The following is a 21797-nucleotide window of genomic DNA, read 5'->3' on the forward strand; positions in this document are numbered from 1 at the left end:
AAAACCCGCCATCCTGGGCCCAACGTTTGGGAAGCCAGGCTCTGCCTGTCACAAGCCAGGACAAAGGGTGAGTGATGGAGGAGTAACACCTCCTTAAAAAACCTTGGTCCAGCTGGCCCGGCTGGGAGCACCTCGTAAGGGCCCCTTTCCAGGGTTACAGGAGAAGATGGTTAATGGTTTTGAAGGCAGAAGAGGGCTCTACGCCCCAATGGCAGATCAAGTGGCAGAAGCGTCTTCTAGGAGAAGGGAATCTCTGATTGATTACAAACCTCCACTGCCTTGTGGTTACATCAAAGGTGGGTTCCTACCAGTTCGCACCTATTTGGTAGAACCGGTTCGTCAAATCTACCGAACCGGTTAGAAGAGGTTCCACCAATGGACCTGGAAAGCAGGCCACACCTACAGAAGAGGTTCCCAAAAATTTTTGAAACCCAACACTGGGCTACATCCACTACTGGAAAAGGCTTCAGGAGTCAACCTCCAGGCAAGATCCAGAGCTGGAGTCCCGGAAGCCATTCGTGACTGTGTACAACCACGTTCTAGTAACTCCTGCGACGCAGCTGGAACCAATCGTATTGGCTCTGCCATTTCATTGGACTATTTCAGTAATGTGGAGGAGGGGATCTACTGCTTGGGTAACAGTCTATCCTCCATATTAATCTACCCAGGCCTCATGCTCTGGAGAGGACGCTCCAGCTTTACATCTTTCCAGAGCACGATTCCATAGTCTTTTGAGACTGAAGGATGCCAATGCTATGTAATGGGAAAACTAGAGAGAAAGGAAGGTGTGCCAACATTAATTTTAAATGAACGTGAAGAAGATATTTAATCAAAAACATTGTTGGTTTCCACAATCACTCAAAGACCCCATATTCATGATGGAGGGATAGACAACCGAGCCTCTCTAGAAAGATATAGATATAGCTAGCTAGCTAGCTAGCTAGCTAGCTAGCTAGATAGATAGATAGATAGATAGATAGATAGATAGATAGATAGATAGATAGATAGATAGATAGATAGATAGATAGATATAGAGATATAGAGATAGATAGATAGATAGATAGATAGATAGATAGATAGATAGATAGATAGATAATAAATAGAGATAGATAAATAGAGATAGATATAGATATAGAGAGAGATATATAGATAGATGGATATAGAGATATAGAGATAGATAGATAGATAGATAGATAGATAGATAGATAGATAGATAGATAGATAGATAATAAATAGAGATAGATAAATAGAGATAGATATAGATATAGAGAGAGATATATAGATAGATGGATATAGAGATATAGAGATAGATAGATAGATAGATAGATAGATAGATAGATAGATAGATAGATATAGATATAGATATAGATATAGATATACTGTATGTGTGTGTGTGTGTGTGTGTGTGTGTGTGTGTGTGTGTGTATAAATTTAAAGCTCTGTGTTCTAAAGCAAAGTCAATGAACAATTGGCAATGTAACAGATAGCAAATGAAATGTTCTCGATCTGATTGATTTAGAAGTCATCAATGCTGTTCATCAACCCACAGACAAAAATCAGTAAATGCTATCGGTGTATTATTGTTGTCCAAACAACATAACTTGGTATTCACTCAACAACAAAGAGGATTAGGGTGCCGGAGGCTAAAAGATAGGAAGAACGGTTGCAGGATTCGTGTTTGGCTAGTCTAGAGAAAAGGAGGACTAGGGGTGACATGATAGCAATATTCCAGTACTTGAGGTGCTGCCACGAAGAAGAGGGGGTCAATTTATTTTCCAACGCACCAGAAGGCAAGACAAGAAGCAAAGGATGAGAAATAATCAGGGAGAGAAGCAACATGGAATTAAGGAGAAACTTCCCAACAGTGAGGAAAATAAACTGGTGGAACAGAAGTTGCCTTCAGAAATCGTAGGTGCTTCATCACTGGAGGTTTTAAAGAAAAGACTGGACACCCCCCTGTCTGAAATGGTGTAGTGTCCCCTGCTTGAACAGGGGGTTGGACTAGAAGACCTCCAAAGTCCCTTCCAGCTCTCTTCTGATTGATCTCCTGACCTTGCCAAGGATGGAACAGAAGATCCACCTCGGCTGCTTGGATTCAAACTGCTCGTCAAAAACTCCCATATTTCCCATCGATCAGTTGGTGCAAAAAAATTTTTTTTTGGGGGGGTGGGTGGGTGGGGGGATTTGGCCAGAGCCGCCATCAACGTCTTGCAGATGTCCAGTCAATTTTGTTTGTTTGTTTTGGAGGTCGGAGGTGACAACGGCCCTTTTAATGACTTCCCTGAGGGCCTCACTCTGTAGTCATGCTTCTCAAAAGCTGTCCTCTTTGCTTATTTATAGCAGCTCCCCCCCCCCCTTTCTGGTTATCAGAAACCTGGCGGTCCAATTAGCTTAACAATCCGGGGCTCCGGCAGTTACATTATGCTCTCTGAGAGCAATGTAATCCCTTCTTAATGATATGGTACATTCCAAGCTCGCTATATTAATTTCAAAGGGAAATGTCAGTATGGCACATGGCAAGGAGTCGGCATTCGCTCCGCGGGCCTTCAAGTCTTTTTAACAGCCCCATTTCTCATGAAAAAGGTGTAGGAGAAGGTTAGCTCATTTCTCCTTGCTTCTGTGGATCCTTGTAACAAAACATTTGCCTCCCACCGCCATCCATAGCTCAGTGGTAAGTGGATAGCTTCATGCAGAAGTTGTCCTCTTCAATCTCCAGCTTTGGTGTTCAGCGGGGGTGAAATGCTAACAGTTCGGGCTGCTTCACCCGAACCAGTAGCAAAAAAAAATTGCTTTACATTTTTTTTTAAAGTTCCGACGATCAGCTGTGCTTTTAAAAAACTTTTTGAAGCATTTTTAACTACCTATTCTCCCGAACCGGTAGCAAAAAAAGCTTTACATATTTTTAAAGTTCCAACGATCAGCTGTGCGACAATCAGCTGTGCTTTTAAAAAAACTTTTGAAGCATTTTTTACTACCTATTCTCCCGAACCAGTAGCAAAAAAATGCTTTACATTTTTTTAAAGTTCCAATGATCAGCTGTGCGACAATCAGCTGTGCTTTTAAAAAACATTTTGAAGCATTTTTAACTACCTATTCTCCCGAACCGGTAGCAAAAAAATGCTTTAATTTTTTTAAAAAAGTTCCAACAATCAGCTGTGCGACAATCAGCTGTGCTTTTAAAAAACCTTTTGAAGCATTTTTTTACTACCTACCTACCGAATCTCGATAGTAAAAAAAATGCTAAAAAAACAAATTCCGGTATCAGCTGCACAACAATCAGCTGTGCCTGAGTGTCTGCAAGATTCCTGCTTTGTTACAGGGGCCATTTTGTGTGAAGTCCAGCTGCTTTGACATCGTGTGTGAGTCAGTTGTGCAGTTTTTGTGTTATTTTGGTGTAAAGTGTGATAGTTGATTGTTTGAGCTCTTTGTGACTCTGGGAGGTTCCTGCTTGTTGTTGCAGGGGCCATTTTGTGTGAAGTCCAGCTGCTTTGACATCGTGTGTGAGTCAGTTCTGCAGTTTTTGTGTTATTTTGATATAAAGTGTGATAGTTGGTTGTTTGAGCTCTCTGTGAGCTTCCTGCTTGTTGCAGGGGCCATTTTGTGTGAAGTCCAGCTGCTTTGACATCGTGTGTGTCAGTCAGTTGTGCAGTTTTTGTGTTATCTTGGTGTAAAGTATGATAGTTGGTTGTTTGAGCTCTCTGTGAGGTTCCTGCTTGTTGCAGGGGACATTTTGTGTGAAGCCTAGCTGCTTTTGCATTGTGTGTGAGTCAGTTGTGCAGCCATGCCCACCCAGTCACATGACCACCAAGCCACACCCACCTGGTCACATGACCACCAAGCCACACCCACCAAGCCACGACAACAAAACCCGTAAGGAAAATGTTTGAATTTCACCACTGGTGTGCAGGTGGGATAAGGATGAAACAGAAGCTAGAAAAAAACATGCCATCTTCTCAGAGTTCCTTCAGATGGGCCTTCTCAATCACTGTTTTTCTTCTATGGGACATTGTTCCTCTGGGCCAATGTTCTCTAACTCACGAACTTTAAGGTGTTTGGACTTCATGCTTGCTGGGGATTACTTGGAGTTGAAGTCCAAATATCTTCAAGTTGGTGAGGTGGAGAAATATAGCCCGGGATATTTGAGTGGTTCCTTCAGTGCTGAGTTTTCAGAGGTCCATCAAACATGGGCTTTTTTCCCCCCATGAGGCTGGAACTGTTGTGTCTTCTTCCCTCTTGCTATTGGGGAATTACGCTGTGTATTTTGCCTTAAAGATGAGGACAATCAACTCTGCTGAGTGGCACATGGATTTCAACAGTGGCAAACAGAAGAAAGTGCCACAGTCATCAGATACAAAACCCATGGATGCCATGTGCGTCACTGCAGCTGAGACAGGTTATTTATTTTGTATCGCTTGGATGATGAGGATGGCATCATAATGCATATCACATGTCCCCCCCCCCTCACCCTTCCCAGATGATTATTGGGGGAACGATGGGACAAATAACGAAATGGCGTAATCACCACAAATGATATATAGTTGCTCTCTTGCAACAGATGTCCTCACGCAAAGACATTGGCAACTTTTATATCACTGTATGCGTGTTGTCATTTTGGCACCGTCACAGTTGGTTGAAGACACCCACAGGCACCTGTCTCCTCACCCCAGTCTAGAACAACATCTGGTGATTATCTTTCATTATTCTTTGCATTCTCGGTAGATCGGACTTTGGTTTTGTGATCAAGCTCAGAACTTTCTTGTCTTTTTTTTATTATTGAAAATTTTTTAAAAAATGGCTTTTACAAATATTTACCTAGCACATTTGTGCAAGGGGAACCTTTACCTTACCTTAATGTACTGAATAATTTGTTTTGACAAAATCTGATAATAATCGCAGTCACTCGGTGGAATTTTCTCCTGGGAAAAGTCTTGATCCACCACTAGCTGATTCTGATCTGATTGGGCAAGTCTACCCCATGAAAAATCTGCAGATGAGCAAATCACAAGCAAATTCCATGCCATGCAGTTACTTTCCAAGAATGTATTGTGTAAGGATTTATTGTTGAGTCCGTGCAAGGGTAAAATAGCAATAGCAATAGCAGTTAAACTTATATACCGCTTCATAGGGCTTTCACCCTCTCTAAGCGGTTTACAGAGTCAGCATATTACCCCCACAGTCTGGGTCCTCATTTCACCCACCTCGGAAGGATGGAAGGCTGAGTCAACCTTGAGCCGGTGAGATTTGAACCGCCGAACTGCAGTTAGCGCCACCTCGGCTCAGAAGGGAAAGTTCAGTGCAGAGCTAATAATATTTGCCTATTTTTGGAGTCCCACCCACCTTGAAATTAGCTGGATTTATCTTCCCCATGCATAGAAGACCTACATTCACGGAGAGGAAAAGGATCTACATAAGCAATATCTTATGAAATGCTACCCAGACTCCCTTGTCGAGATGGGTGGCTGTAGAAATTCAATAAATAAAAATTTGCATTCATAGCTCTGTTCTCCTCCCCCACCTTGAAAAGAAGAAGAAAAGGATGAACCAGCAACACCCACCTTCTCTGCTTTGTTGTCAAATACTCGACTAAAGAAAAAGAGAGAGAGAGAGGGAGAGGGAGAGAGAGAGAGAGAGAGAGATATTTCATCACCTTAAGCAAACATCATCTGTATAGATTAATTTTCGAGAAAGGTTTGTTCATTTGTTATTCTGTCTGGTTACTCAGCAGTACAGTCACAAGGGACTCCTATTAAAATTCACTTCAGCTCCTCTTTCAAATTGTGTTAATGCTGAATTTATGCTTTCACAGGGGGTAATGATGGTTGTTTAGCCCTTTATCCCCATAGGAAATGGTTGTCTGTAAAATTCAGGTGGTGTGCGGCCGTGAGTGTGTATTGTGTACTTGGATACGGAGACACGCATATGCACGCTTACATCCCCATTCTGTGTGTTTCTGTACATACCGCAGGTATGAACATATTTAAGCTGTTCAAAGAAATGACGAAAAGGAGGAGAGACTAATCAAAAACCATAAGGGTAGCCTGCTTCTCTCCTTCGTCTTTTCTTCCATCTAGTCTTAAGACTAGATAAAAGATGATATCGTTTTCAAAACTTGTTTCTTTTGCTTTGAGCCTATCATACAGGCAATTCTCAGTTTGCCATCATTCTTTTAGTGACTATTCAAAGTCATGTTGTTGTTAGTTGTGAAGTCATTTCCGACCCATCGCAACCCCATGGACAATGTTCCTCCAGGCACTCCTGTCCTCTACCATCCTCTGGAGTCCATTTAAGCTCACGCCGACTGCTTCAGTGACTCCATCCAGCCACCTCATTCTCTGCCATCTCCTTCTTCTTTTGCCCTCAATTGTTCTCAGCATGAGGCTCTTCTCCAGGGAGTCCTTCCTTCTCATTAGGTGGCCAAAGTATTGGAGTTTCCTCTTCAGGATCTGGCCTTCTAAAGAGCAGTCAGGGTTGATCTCCTCTAGGACTGACCAGTTGGATCACCTTGCAGTCCAAGGGACTCGTAGGAGTCTTCTTCAGCACCAGAGTTCAAAGGGGGTCCTTCTCATTAGGTGGCCAAAGTCTTTGTATGTTCAAAGTCATAAAATCACTCAAAATAGCAACTTTTGGCTTTCAGGCATCTTCAAAAACAGAATTATTGGCCAGCCTATGGTGAAAAATAACACAATATTAAAATCCCATCCAAGAATAATGAAAAGCAATAGTGCCCGTAGCATCCTATTGAATGGGTCAATATTTTTAATATGGTAAATATCGGTAAATATAACCCAGACAAACAAACACAGACATATATAAACAAAAGCTGTTTATCTATCTCTATCTATCTATCTATCTATCTATCTATCTATCTATCTATCTATCTATCTATCTATCTATCTATCTATCTATCTATCTTTTGGAATGAGAAAGCTTTCTGAGATTAAAGAAACAAGCCTAAGAAACGCTACTTTAATAGAACATTTGTGGCTATATTAATTGATTTTTTTTTGCCATGGGTAGCCACTAATCTGGTGGAGGTGGGGACAGAGCCCTTTTGTAGAATCAGAGCCATTAAAAATATTAATATTCATTTCTAGAGTTATATTTCTACTACGCGAACAGCCAACACACCTGCACTATCTCTCCTCCCATCGCATTTCCCCTGTGGGAATAGACTGTTGGTTACGTATATGCATGATTTATGCTGTAAGGAATCTGTTTCCATAGATGTTTTCATCAACCCACCATAGACGTTTAGAAAGAAGATACACGCAAAGGCCCGGCTCCCAGGGACGATTGCAAAGAGCCCTTGTTATACATTTAAATAGAATAATAATGAAAAAGCTCCTAGTTACTCAAGGATTGGTTGTAAGTTGCTCCCCCCCCCAAGTGCTGTTGTAACTTCGAAGGGTCACTAAAATGAACTGTTGTAACTCAAGGACTACCTGTATTCTAGCCACCAAGTAAAGCAGCATTTTTGCAGAGCAGTCCATAGAGAGAGAGAGACGGTTATCCTGTCACACTGAAATAAGAGAATATTCAGAATATTCTATTCTCTTCTTCTTCATTCCAATATTCTATTCTTCATTCCAATATTCTATTCTATACTATTCTTCATTCCAATATTCTATTCTATACTATTCTTCATTCCAATATTCTATTCTATACTATTCTTCATTCCAATATTCTATTCTTCATTCCAATATTCTATTCTATTCTTCTTCATTCCAATATTCTATTCTTCATTCCAATATTCTATTCTATTCTATTCTATTCTTCTTCATTCCAATATTCTATTCTATTCTATTCTTCTTCATTCCAATATTCTATTCTATTCTTCATTCCAATATTCTATTCTATTCTTCTTCATTCCAATATTCTATTCTATTCTATTCTATTCTATTCTATTCTATTCTATTCTATTCTATTCTATTCTATTCTTCTTTATTCCAATATTCTATTCTATTCTTCTTCATTCCAATATTCTATTCTATTCTATTCTATTCTATTCTATTCCTGTTCTATTCCTGTTCTGTTCCATCCCATCTTATCCTATCCTATCCATTCTCCACCCTAGCCTACCCTACCCTACTCTACGCTCTCTCTCTATAATTCTCGGGCTACGCATCACACCTTGATAAATGATAGATACTAAATCGTCCCACTTTTTAGCCCCTGCCATTTCATGTAAACTGGCACTGGTTACAAACAGGCATTCATATCTCTGATCAAAATTGCTCTGAGTTCCCTGAAAGAGAGGAATGCAACATATTTAAGGAATTTTCCGCATATTAATGCCTCTTCTATTTTTTCTGGATAAGGGTGCTATATCCCTGACAGGCCAATTCATCCCTATGGCCCTGGATATTATCATCTGTCAGCATTCTGTCCTCAAGTAGAGACAGGGGGGAAAGCATGGTCCTTCAAGAGGCAGTAGACGTATCTCGCTCTCTGTGTGTGTGTGTGTGTGTGTGTGTGTGTGTGTGTGTGTGTGTGTGTCCTTCATGAGTGGGACGCTCAATGAATCTACTGAATGGGACTAGAAGTTGTCGTAAGGAATTTCTGGAGTATGGATGATACTGTGTGTTTTGATAAAGCCCAACGTGGCTTATTCAGCCTATTGTGAGCTGAGTCTTGGAGATATAAAAATCGTTAGACTGCGATTTTTCCTGCCACCTGAATTTTTTTATTTTTCATTTTAAAAAGGAGAATCTGAAACTTGTCTTTGCTGTATGCAAAGTTCTTTGTTATGCCACTCTGAGGCCGCACTGACATTAATTTGGGAGCTGCATTCAGGCAACCATCGATGCCGGAGTGTGAAGGACTGGTAATTACGAGGGCTAACAAGCTTGGATTAATTTAGCTCTTGCTCACCTCCCGTTCTTCCTCCTGGCATTGGCACCTAATGCTAGGTAGGAGATGTAAGGCTGACTTGCTACGACACTTGCCTGATGCCACCTCCAAATTAATGTCAGTGGGGCTGATTGTTCAGGGGCATCTCGCGAGCTTTGCCTGGAACAGAGGTAAGGTTTAATCCCAGATTCTCCAAATTCAAATAAAAAAATAAATAAATCAGGTAGCCAGTGATGGGAATCAGCTTATCCTAACAATGTGGAGGCCACTGGTGCCCTTTCTTCTGCAAACCGGGCCTCTCTTATAATGCTTCAAGTTTAGCTTATGTCCTGGTTTGCTGATGCTTTGCTAGTCATTATTTGTCATAGTGAGACACAATGATGGTGAAATTCCCCAGCAGGATTGGCTTAATGAGTTCTTTGTTAAGGGTTTATTCCTCTTCTTCTCCCTTTCTTCATTCTTCTTCTCCCCCTTCTCTTTCTCCCTGACTCCATCTCCCTTCCTTGTACTTCCCCTTCTTCTTCTGCACCTCCTCCTCCTCCTGATTCTCCTTCTCCTTATTATTCCCCTCCTAATTGTCCTTCTCCTCCTTCTCTTTCTCCTCTTCTTCCTCCTCTTCCTCCTTCTAATTGTCCTCCTCCCCTCCTTCTCCTCCTCTCCTCCTGATTCTCCTTCTTCTCCTCTTCCTTCTCCTCCTCCTCCTGATTCTCCTTCTTCTCCTTCTAATTGTCCTCCTTGTCCTCCTCCTCCTCCTCCTCCTGATTCTCCTTCTCCTTCTAATTGTCCTCCTTCTCCTCTTCCTCCTCCTCTGCCTCCTCCTGATTCTCCTTCTTCTTCTTCTAATTGTCATTCTTCTCCTTCTCTTCTTCCTCTTCTTCCTTCTCTTCCTCCTTATAATTGTCCTCCTTCTCCTCCTCCTCCTCCTGATTCTCCTTCTTCTCCTTCTAATTGTCCTCCTTCTCCTCTTCCTTCTCCTCTTCCTCCTGATTCTCCTTCTTCTTCTAATTGTCCTTCTTCTCCTTCTCTTCCTCCTCTTCTTCCTTCTCTTCCTTCTTCTAATTGTCCTCCTTCTCCTCTTCCTTCTCCTCCTCCTCCTCCTCCTCCTCCTCCAGATTCTCCTTCTTCTCCTTCTAATTGTCCTTCTTCTCCTCTTCCTTCTCCTCCTCCTGATTCTCCTTCTTCTCCTTCTAATTCTCCTCCTTCTCCTCTTCTTTCTCCTCCTCCTCCTCCTCCTCCTCCTCCCCCCCTCCTGTTACCAACTTTGAGGTGATCTCACCATCAAGGGTTGTTAGATGTTGTAGTTTAGGAATGCTTGGAGGATTGCAGTTTTCCCCTCTCACCAATAATTTTTCCATATCACCTAGGACAGCAGATCTGAGCTACAACAGCCTCAAAACTGGACAAAGTGTTTGCATGTTGATGTAGAAAAGAAACATTTCTCAACCATCCTTTCGATCTTCTTGGAAGCTCAAACCTAGAGGGAATTTCCTTGCGTTGTCCCAATGTCTCAAGAAGAGCTTTAGCCTGATAGGAACACCGCTGTGTTTCTCATTTAGTATAAGCAAGGTTTGAGAAGGGACGCGGTGGCTTGGCGGCTAAGATGCTGAGCTTATCAATCAGAAAGGTTGGCAGTTCGGTGGTTCGAATCCCTAGCGCTGCATAATGGAGTGAGCTCCCATTAATGAGCCGAGGTGGCGCAGTGGTTAGGGTGCAGTACTGCAGGCCACTTCAGCTGACTGTTATCTGCAGTTCAGCGGTTCTAATCTCACCGGCTCAAGGTTGACTCAGCCTTCCATCCTTCCGAGGTGGGTGAAATGAGGACCCAGACTGTGGGGGCAATATGCTGACTCTGTAAACCGCTTAGAGAGGGCTGAAAGCCCTATGAAGCGGTATATAAGTCTAACTGCTATTGCTATTGCTATTACTTGTCCCAGGTTCTGCCAACCTATCAGTTTGAAAGCACATTAAAATGCAAGTAGGAAAATAGGAACCACCTTTGGTGGGAAGGTAACAGTGTTCCATGCGTCTCTGGCATTTAGTCATGTCACCCACATGACCACGGAGATGTCTTTGGACAGCGCTGACTCTTCGGCTTTGAAACCAAGAAGAGCACCGCCCCCTAGAGTCGGGAACAAGTAGCACATATGTGCGAGGGGAACCTTTAAGGTTTGAGAGATTTGGTCTGAAAGACTTGGGCATTAATAATGTTGTGGCCCCTGGGATTTTGAAAGGGGAAACCACTGCTCTTTAAATACTCAGGTTCTAAAAGTTAATCCCGCCGTGAAACATTCTCGTTTGCCTTCGGCTTCTATGACTAACTTTGAAATTCGAAGAGCCTTGGGACCCAAAGAAGATGTGGTAGCCACTCAATAAATATGATGTATAAGGATCTAAGCCCTGGCCCAGCCTTCTGCTTGCTGTTGTAACCCTGTAATTTTCAGGAGTTGATAAATCATACACATGAAGACATTTCCTCATGGCTGAAACGTGGTGTACAATACAGAGGGATATTTTCTTTTAAAATAAAATCCCCTTTGACATGAGCTTTATAGGACCGGTGCGTTACAAATAAAAGACAGCAGAATTTTGTTGTCGAGCGGGAAGCTGCTTCTTACGCTGATAAATTACCTGTTTCTGGCATGACTATTAAACAACAAGAAGCAGAGATTCTAAGCAGGGCTGGAATGGCCTGTAGCATTCTTAATATTTCTGCCTTTGTTAACAATGTAGGTTCTATTCTTCCCGAGTTGTTAAGACAATATTTATGTGACAGCTAGTCTTAACCAAGAAGTTCTTAACCTCTGTGGAAGGTAGATTCCTCAGGTCGTAAATTGTTCATTAGATCTCATTGTTTGAACCTTTCTTATCTGATTTTTCCTCCTGATTTTTAGGACAGGAACTGCCTTAACCTGCCCGAGGGGAGAGCTTTCATTAAGGGATGTAACCTGTTCATTCTCTTCTAGCCCTTTGCCTCCTCTGTTCCTAGTCCAAGTATAGAGAGACCGGGGGGGGGGGGGGGGGGGGGCATTAAACAACGTAGGCCTCCTTAGCTCTTAAAAGATCTATTGTTGTAGGAGACAAGATGGAAGAAGGGATTACAAAGCTCCAGAGCTGCAAATGAAGGAAGATATTGTCACGCTAAAATTCCGCGAAATTGTTCAGTCGCTTTTTAATGTGCTCTGGAAGCTCTTAAGAACCTTGAAGTGGAGAATGGGTCTCATCCAGAAGTTGTGAATGCTCCAACATTGGAAGATGTTTTTAAGACGATGTTGGATATCCCTTTGTCTAAAGTGGTGTAGGGTTTCCTGCCTAAGCAGGGGGTTGGACTAGAAGACCTCCAAGGTCCCTCCTTCCAGCTCGGTTATTCTATCTGTTAGGCCATCCTTTAAGTATTCCCAAATTTTCAGCAGGGACTGAAAGCATCATTTCCTTCTGTTTTTAGAAAGCAAAAATAAAGATGAAAAATTCTGGGATATTTTTAAAAAAAAATAAATCTCAGTTCTCAAGATGCTTTCAGAGACAAGGATGTAAGATAAAGCAGCTTGAAACCAGTATAATTGTTTAACGTAGGCAAGATCTTAGGTATTTCTAATGGTGGTGCATTATACTATATAGGGGGTTCTCAACTTACGACCAGAATTGAGCCCCAAATTTCTGTTGCTAAGCGAGACAATTGCTTAAATGAATTTTGCTTCATTTTACGACGTTTCTTGACACAGTTGTTAAGAGAATCACAGCACGTAGTAACACCGTTGCTAAGTGAATCTGACTTCGCCATTGTCTTTGCTTGTCAGAAGGTTGCAAAAGGCAATCACAGGACTGTGATAAATGCAACCGTCATAAATATGAATCAATGGCCAAGCACCTGAATTTTGATCACATGACCACGGGCAGGTCGCAGCGGTCGTAAGTGTGAAAAATGGTCACCAGTCAGTCCCTAAATGAACTTTTGTAGGCCAAGGATTACCTTTATTTCAAATTTGAGGCCAACAATTAAAAATAGTTTCACAAAAGAAGATAGAGAGATAGAGAGATAGAGAGATAGAGAGATAGAGAGATAGAGAGATAGAGAGATAGAGAGATAGAGAGATAGATAGATAGATAGATAGATAGATAGATAGATAGATAGATAGATAGATAGATAGATAGGGATAGGGATAGGGATAGGGATAGAGATAGAGATAGAGATAGAGATAGAGATAGAGATAAGAGATAAGAGATAGAGATAGAGATAGAGATAGAGATAGAGATAGAGATAGAGATAGAGATAGAGATAGAGATAGAGATAGAGATAGAGATAGAGATAGAGATAGAGATAGAGATAGAGATAGAGATAGAGATAGAGATAGAGATAGAGATAGAGATAGAGATAGAGATAGATAGAGATAGATAGAGATAGATAGAGATAGATAGAGATAGATAGAGATAGAGACAGAGATAGAGGTAGAGAGATAGATATAGATAGATAGATAGATAGATAGATAGATAGATAGATAGATAGATAGATAGATAGATAGATAGATAGATATGTGTGCGTGTTGTATTTGTGCTGATAAATAAATAAAAAGAGACTTTATCTATCAGCACAAATACAACACAAATGTAACAAAGGCAACAGTAAAAATATTGGGTTTCTGCCTGGATGGTCTCTTGTGACGAGCCAATGGACAGAGAATGGAAGTAGTGATCTTCCTCCCATATTTGGGCATACCAGGGGTTGTGACTATATATGTATGTATGTATGTATGTATGTATGTATGTATATGTATATGTATAATTTATATTATTTATATATATATATATATATATATATATATATATATATATATATATATATATATATATATATATATATATATATAAAATTTATATTATTTATATTATTTATATTATTTATATTTATATTTTTATATTCAGAATATGAAATCTTGTATGTAATCTATTACTATTTTTGAGCACTAGAAACTAAAGTGACAGGAATACAGATCTAAGAGCTAAAAATGTTTGAACAGGTCATTAAATAGGCATGATTTATTTACTTATTTTATTTTATTTATTTAGTTTGTCAAACATGTACAAGATAACAGGTATAAATATAAACATGGACATGAACAAAGGAAATGAGTACAAATAAATGGGGACAGTAGGACAGGGCCGGTAGGCACGCTGGTGCGCTTATGCACTTTATGGACCTCTTAGGAATGGGGTGAGGTCCACGGTGGACAGTTTGAGGCTGAAGTTCTGGGGGTCTGAGGATGTAACAACGGGTAGAGCAATTCGGGGCATTGACCACTCTGTTGCTGAAGTCGTAATTTCTGCAATCGAGTTTGGAGTGGAATATCTTGAGTTGGTATCGACTGTTTGCCCAGGTATTATTGCGGTTGAAGCTGAAACTTGCTGAGCGTTTGAGGCTAACAACTAATCCTTCAACCCAACTTGTTGGATGTTGCCTTCAGAGTAGCTGGCATCTGCACAAGCAAATGTATTGAAACAACATGTGAAATTGAAAAGCTGAGAGTAAGAAAAGAGCATTCCATGCTGACATTAACCCAATCAGAGATATCCATCTGGCAGTTTTGTTTTTATTGACGGAGGCCATAAATCATACGACTGGATTGGATGTTCCGAATGCCAGCGGTGAATGTTAGCTCTGCCACAATGAAACTCCTATGGAAAGAAAGAACACAGCGTACTTCAAATGTCAGCTGTGCCAGGAGCAGCGTCTAAGTGGGGAAGAACCTGGCTTACAGAGCTTGGAAACAAAACAGAAAAGTTGGAAGGAGAAGAAGGAAAGAGTCTTGGGTAGCAAACCCAATTTTTAGAGTTACCATATTTTTCAGACTATAAGACACACCGGTATATAAGACGCACCAAGATTTAGAAGAGGTAAGTAAGAAAAAAAAACGTTTTTGTCCCCAACGGCCCCCAGGAGCACTCTGCAGGCTTCGGCAGGCCTGGGAGAAAGGCAAAAATCCCTCCATTTTTGCAAAAAAACCGGACTGTTTTCCACAAAAATGGGATGAAGGGACGAGGCTTTGGGAAGCCAAAAATGGCTTTATTCGGTGTATAAGACGCACCAACCTTTCCATGCTCTTTTCCATAGGGGGTAGGGTGCGTCTTATACTCTGAAAAATACAGTAGTTAGCAAGGCTGGGGTTTGGAAGCAATGCCAACACTGTGTTCGCCTTTTCTTACAAACCACTAAACTGGAGTTTAGTGTGGAACTATGAAGCGGTATATAAGTCTAAGGGTTATTGCTAGTGCTATTATATATTTATTTCCCGGCGCTGTTGGACTTTTCTGGTATTAGCTTCAAGGCAAACCATTTACCTTCTTTTCAAATTAAACCCAAATCCGATGTTCTCCCTTGTATTGAGTATGGTGAGCAGGCATTTTCTTTTGAGGCTCTTCTTCCTGATGGGTTGCAGTGGTGGGTTTCAAAAATTGTTCGAACCTACTCTGTGGGTGTGGCCTCCTTTGTGGGAGTGGCTTGCCGCCCATGTGACCGGACATGAAGATGCCGCCGACACTTGTCAGAACCACCTTAAATTACCTCACACACAGCCCTGCCATGCATACGAATAGGATGTAAACTTGTTTTTTAAAAGGCATCTTTGGTTTGCGTTAAAACAACTTCAACACACGCAATGTTCTGATTGCACCACAAACGCAGTAGTCATCCTTACCTTTCACAGAGGCCCTGAGTTTTATAAATAGGAGCATGATAGTGTAGAATAATCCTATCCAAGGACCAGTGGTGGGTTTAAAAAAAATTTGGAACCTCTTCTGTAGGTGTGGCCTGCTTTCCGGGTCCACTGGTGGAACCTCTTCTAACCGGTTTGGTAGATTTGACGAACCGGTTCTCCCGAATAGGTGCAAACTGGTAGGAACCCACCTCTGATGGGTTCCTTCAACCAGCTTTGATGTGCCTGATGAGTTGGGATATGAAAGAAGAAGCTTCACAGAGCATGGTAGGGCTGAGTCAAAGGAATTAGGCGTGGAGGTCCAGATTTCTTACCAGTTTTCTTACCTGATGTTATTGATTCTTCAGTGACAATGGATATTACAGTAGAAATATTTCTTTTTCCTCCCCCGAGGACTCCTTGCCATTTAGATTACACCGAGTCCTGGTAGCTGTCTACAACCTTCTAAGAAGCAAAGAGCATGAAATGTCGCTCTCTTAACAATTGCTTGAGGCTAGCAGTAAGTTGAGATAATTTTGCAGACAGAAGAGTAGCCGAGCTTCAACTCAATCTATTATCTCTGGGAGGGAAGTACAATGCTGCCTTGGGGAATCTTTGTGGTATACCTTTGGAGACCCACAAATACCTCCACAGCATTGCTTCGGTCACACAAAGAAGAACACGCCCGAGACTGGAGTTTACTACTTTATTCTTGCTGCTGAGGATGGAGAGATTCAAGAGCATCCCTTACATGGAGTATCTCTGCATTTACTCAGAGGTGGTGGTTGAGTTAATCACTCATGCTACATTCTACAGAATGGGTCTTCAAACTGTGGTCCGCGGGCAGAGGTGGGTTCCTGCCAGTTCTAACCTTTTCTATAGAAGAGGTTTCACAAATCTACCATGCCGTTTAGAACCGGTTCCAGCTCCTTCCCCCAACCCGTCTGCATATCATCAAGATGAAGAGCGAGAGGAGGAATTCTGGGAGTTGAAGTCCACAAGACTTAAAGCTGTCAAGTTTGAACACCTCTGGGTTTTTTTCCTAAAGGTTTAGGGGTGCAAGGGTCTTGTAACTTGACAGCTTTAAGACTTGCACACTTCAATGCCAGAGTTCCTGAGCCAACATGACTGGAGGAGGAATTCTGGGAGTTGAAGTCCACAAGTCTTAAAGCTGTCAAGTTTGAACACCCCTGGGTTTTTTTTTCTGAAGGGTTAGGGGTGCGAGGGTCTTGTAACTTGACAGCTTTAAGACTTGCGTGCTTCAAATGCCAGAGTTTCTGAGCCAACATTTTGGTTGCTAAGCAAGAGCATTGTTAAGTGAGTTTCACTACATTTTACAAGTTGGCAACTCCCACACGGTCACATGGCCAGCAAACCACTCCCACAAAGGAGGCCACACCCAGTTCACATCCTACCAGTTCGCACCTATTTGGTAGAACCGGTTCGTCAAATCTACCGAACCGGTTAGAAGAGGTTCCACCAGTGGACCCGGAAAGCAAGCCCTGTTTTGGAGATCTGTATCTAGGACATTGTCTTAATCATGGATGTTGGAAGGGACAGTTAATCCTCCGACAATTTGAATTCTTTCTTTCTTCCTTTTTTGACTCAGGAAGAAGTCAGCTTAACTGCAAACAAATGGAATTTATTTGAGTTTGCGTGGCATTCTCATCCACTTCATGACCCATTTTAAACAGGCTGTGTAAACAGAGCCGTATTCAATTCAGTGTTCAAAACACATACGATCAGTTCCAATAAAATGATAAATGGAAGATCAGCCAAACAGGAAAAGAAAAGAAACATAAAAACATAACAAGGAGAAGTTATTCTCTCAAATTGCATGAATTGTCAACTGATTTATTCTTTTATTGGTCTTCTCTGTGTGTGTGTGTGTGCGTGTGTGTGTGTGCGTGCACCCAGATCTAGAGTACAGCAAAAGAGTCAGTTTGACATAATCTTAAAAGAAAGAAAAGCTGGAATTTGATTATGGTAATTTTCCATGAAAAGGGTGGAAGAATTTGCTTAAGTTTATGGGGCTCTAAAATCTATTTTTATGGGATGTGGTGGCTCAGTGGCTAAGATGCTGAGCTTGTTGATCTGAAAGGTCGGCAGTTTGGCGGTTCGAAATCCCTAGTGCCGCATAATGGTGTGAGCTCCCGTGACTTGTCCCAGCTTCTGCCAACCTAGCAATTCGAAAGCACGTAAAAAAATGCAAGTAGAAAAATAGGGACCATTTTTGGTGGGAAGGAAACAGCGTTCCGTGCACTTTCGGCATTTAGTCATGCCGACCACATGACCACGGAGACGTCATCGGACAGTGCTGGCTCTTTGGTTTTGAAACGGAAGTGAGCACCGCCCCCTAGAGTCGGGAACGACTAGCACATATGTGCGAGGGGAACCTTTACCTAAAACCTTTTTACAACTGGATTAAAACAGTATGCTTAGTTCAAACAACATGGTAAACATGTTGTTTCATAGCTGTATAACCTACGAAAAAGGGACATTTCAAAAATAAGATGTTGTAGGCTCCAACTTCTTATTCTTTTTTTAAAAAATCTTGCAATTCTCTTTCCAAAACTGTGTTTGTAGCAAGTGATAAAGCTCTGGATTGTTTCTTTCTTTGATGCGTGCATATAAAACATGCCATAGAAGTGAGGTGTTTACTAAAAGATGTATTTTGAGGTTTCTGCGGTGACCACATATCATTTTTGGAGCTTCTGGGCTCTGAGTCCATTGTACAGCTGAAATTTTTATAGCAGCCTAAGAGACTATAAAAACCAGCCGGCAATATAATCTTAGGTCAGATAGAAGATGTGGAATGATCAGATTGGAATGACTCCCTAAATTTTTTTTTTCAAATGTTTTGGTTCTAATTCAGGCTTGTTTTCAAATGTTTTGGTTCTAATTCAGGCTTGTTTTGAATCTGGGAAAAGGGACAGGCTTTGAAAAAACTGTCTCGGGATGGGCACTCTCTATCTGAGAGTTAAAAACATTCCATCCTTCCTTTTACCCAATCTCAATAAAAGTCACCTTGGCCTTCCGAGGGAGTTTTCTGATCTGGTCTAACTAGTAGGGCTGACACAGGGAAAGCCTGTTTTAACAAATAAGCTAGCAGCTTTCTATGACTTCACATATGTTTTGAATTAGGATGAATTAGAACATTGCGTGTCACGGCAAGGTTTTTTTTAAAAAACAAAAACAAAACATGAAACACAAACATGATAAATTTGCTAACCTGTCACTCCTTGAAGGAATGAGTTAGACTTTTTTTTTATACTTCCCGCATTCATGTAGTGACATTTAACTCTTGCAAAATAATTCTTGGGGGTGGTTGGTAGCTCAACAGCTCGAGTCCTAACCAAGGACCTAGGAACTGTTAAGATAACGTCGGAATCTCACCAAAGATTAACCACGCAATAATAACAATACTTTATTCATTAAACATGAAACTCTGTCAACTGAACATTCAAAAATGCATCACAAATACCATTGACTGGTCCTGATGGTTGATACGGGTTGCTGCCAGCATCCTAGGTATCAACCAAGTACCTTCTTAAAATATAAGATGTTCCAAGTAGCGTAGTTTTTTTGCAGTTCCGCTGGTGTTATTACAGGAAGCTGCAATTTGTTGATGTATCTTGTAAAATTCTTGGACGTGGTGCCAAGTGCCCCGATGACAATAGGTATCAAGAGCCGAGGTGGTGCAGTGGTTAAATGCAGCACTGCAGGCTACTTCAGCTGACTGCAGTTCTGCAGTTCGGCTGTTCAAATCTCACCGGCTCAGGGTTGACTCAGCCTTCCATCCTTCCGAGGTGGGTAAAATGAGGACCCGGATTGTTGTTGGGGGCAATATGCTGACTCTGTAAACCACTTAGAGAGGGCTGAAAGCCCTATGAAGCGGTATATAAGTCTAACTGCTATTGCTGTTGCTATTGTTACATGTTTCATCCATAATCGGGTAGTTTCGATGGCCAGGTCATTGTTGTTGTTGTTGTTGTTGTTGTTGTTGTTGTAATTATATTACACTCATTATGTTGTGTGAATGAATCTACTACTGTAGTTCCAACAAAAGAGAATATTTGTAGCTTAGGGTTACAACAGTGGGCTCCTAGGAGTTCTCTGAGCTTAGTGGTTTTCTTGCAGACATTTCATGACCCAACTAGATAACATCTTCAGGGCATCTAGTTGGGTAAGGAAACATCTGCAAAAAAACTACCAAGCTCGGGGAGCACGAAGAAGTCTAGATCTTCTACCTCTTGAATTGGTGAACTTTCCAGCAAGATTTGGATATAGTAGAGTATAAATGTGGGAATAACACTAAACCCATGCTTAACGAAGTAATTCCTCCAGCAGTTTTATCCCTTTTTCTGCATTTTATTATAGAGGAATTTGGAAAAATTGTAAGTGTTTCTTTGCCTTTCCTTCCTCTTTCACAACTTGACCCCTTTTACATCTGTGTTGGATTTTTGCAGAAAATCGGAGGATTGGCTTGTATTACCCTATAGGAAAGCGTTCAGAAACCAAGTTTGGATGAGAGTGGAACAGATTAACGGAGTTGGAAGGGACCTTATAGGTCATCTAGTCCCCCCCTCCGCCCAAGCAGGAGAACCTACATCCTTTCTGACACATGGCAGTCCAGCCTCTTCTTGAAAGCCTCCAGTGATGAAGCTCCCACAACTTTCTAAGACAATCTCTTCCATGGGTTGATTGTTCTCGCTGTCAGAAAATTCCTCTTTATTTCCAAGTTGAATCTCTCCTTGAAATAACTGGAAGACTAGCTACCTGGCGTGCATGTGGGTGCAGGAAACCGGAAGTTTATTTTCTGGCGCGCGCATGCCCCGGATCAGCTCCTCTTCCGGATTGCAGCCCCAACGAGCATGCTTCGAAAGTGCCTAAAAAGTTCACCATCACTGTCTTAGTATGAGGTGTGAACCCAAACCACTGATGCTTATTCAACAAGTCATTGTGAAATTATTTTAATTTAAAGTAGTCCCTATATGAATCTATGTGCAGGATCTGACCACTGTATCAGAGGCATCCTCTTGAAATGCAGTCACTATTATTGGGTCATCCAGAAGTGACAGTCAGCATCCCTTTTCTGGGAACTTCCCAAATTGTCTTGGCTTCTACAGATGAAATGACAAAAACGAATCTTTCTAACATCTGAAGAACGGTTGCAGGAACTGGGTGTGTCTAGTTTAATGAAAAGAAGGACTAGGGGAGACATGATTTCAGTGTTCCAATATCTCAGGGGCTGCCCCAAAGAAGAGGGAGTCAAGGGGAGGAAGGGGAAGGAGAGAAGGGAAAGTAGAGGAGGAAGGAAGGAAGGAGAGAAGAAAGAGAAGAAAGGGGGTAGGAAGGAGGGAGGGAAGGAGGGAGGGAAGCAAGGAGGGAAGGAAGGAGGGAAGGAAGGAGAGAAGGAGAGAAGGAGAGAAGAAAGGAGGGAAGGAAGGAGAGAAGGAGAGAAGAAAGGAGGGAAGGAAGGAGGGAAGGAAGGAGAGAAGGAGAGAAGAAAGGAGGGAAGGAAGGAGGGAATGTAGGAGAGAAGGAAGGGGGGAAGGAAGGAGGAAAGGAAGGGGGAAAGGAAGGAGAGAAGGAGAGAAGAAAGGAGGGAAGGAAGGAAGGAGGGAAGCAAGGAGGGAAGGAGAGAAGGAGGGAAGGGGGAAGGAGGTAGGGAAGGAAGGAGGGAAGGAAGGAGAGCAGGAGAGAAGAAACGAGGGAAGGAAAGAGGGAGGGAGGGAAGAAGTAGGACCGTTGTAAGATAAGATGGATCTATGGGATGGTAAGAAAGCAATCTTCAAGTATATTGTCAACTGTAGGGAAAAAATTGTTATAAATACATATTATTAATAACAGTTATGAGATCATATAATTGTGAATGTATATATGAAATTGATAAAATAAAAATTAAATAAAAAAAAAACAGAAGTTGTGAATGCTCCAACACTGGAAGTTTTTAAGAAAATGTTGGCTAACCGTTTGTCAAAAGTCGTGTAGGGTTTCTTGCCTAAGCACTAGAAGACTAGAAGACCTCAAAGATCCCTTCCAACTATATTCTATATTCTGACCATGGTTAATACTGTATATCATATTTGGGGAAAGCTTCCTTGACTTTCGGAGAGAGAGAGAGAGAGAATCTCATGGGGATATCATAGCACCGCTCGGTTTACCAAAGGACGAGAAGGAAGAAACTAACGTTTCGATGTAGGCGCCAATCGTTCAGAACCGATTTGGACTAAGTGAAATTACTTTTAAGTGAAAGAGACC

This window comes from Thamnophis sirtalis, unplaced genomic scaffold (assembly GCF_051295495.1).
Source record: "Thamnophis sirtalis isolate CommonGarterSnake01/CBP01778 unplaced genomic scaffold, rThaSir2_p1.2 scaffold_14, whole genome shotgun sequence".
NCBI lineage: Eukaryota > Metazoa > Chordata > Lepidosauria > Squamata > Natricidae > Thamnophis > Thamnophis sirtalis.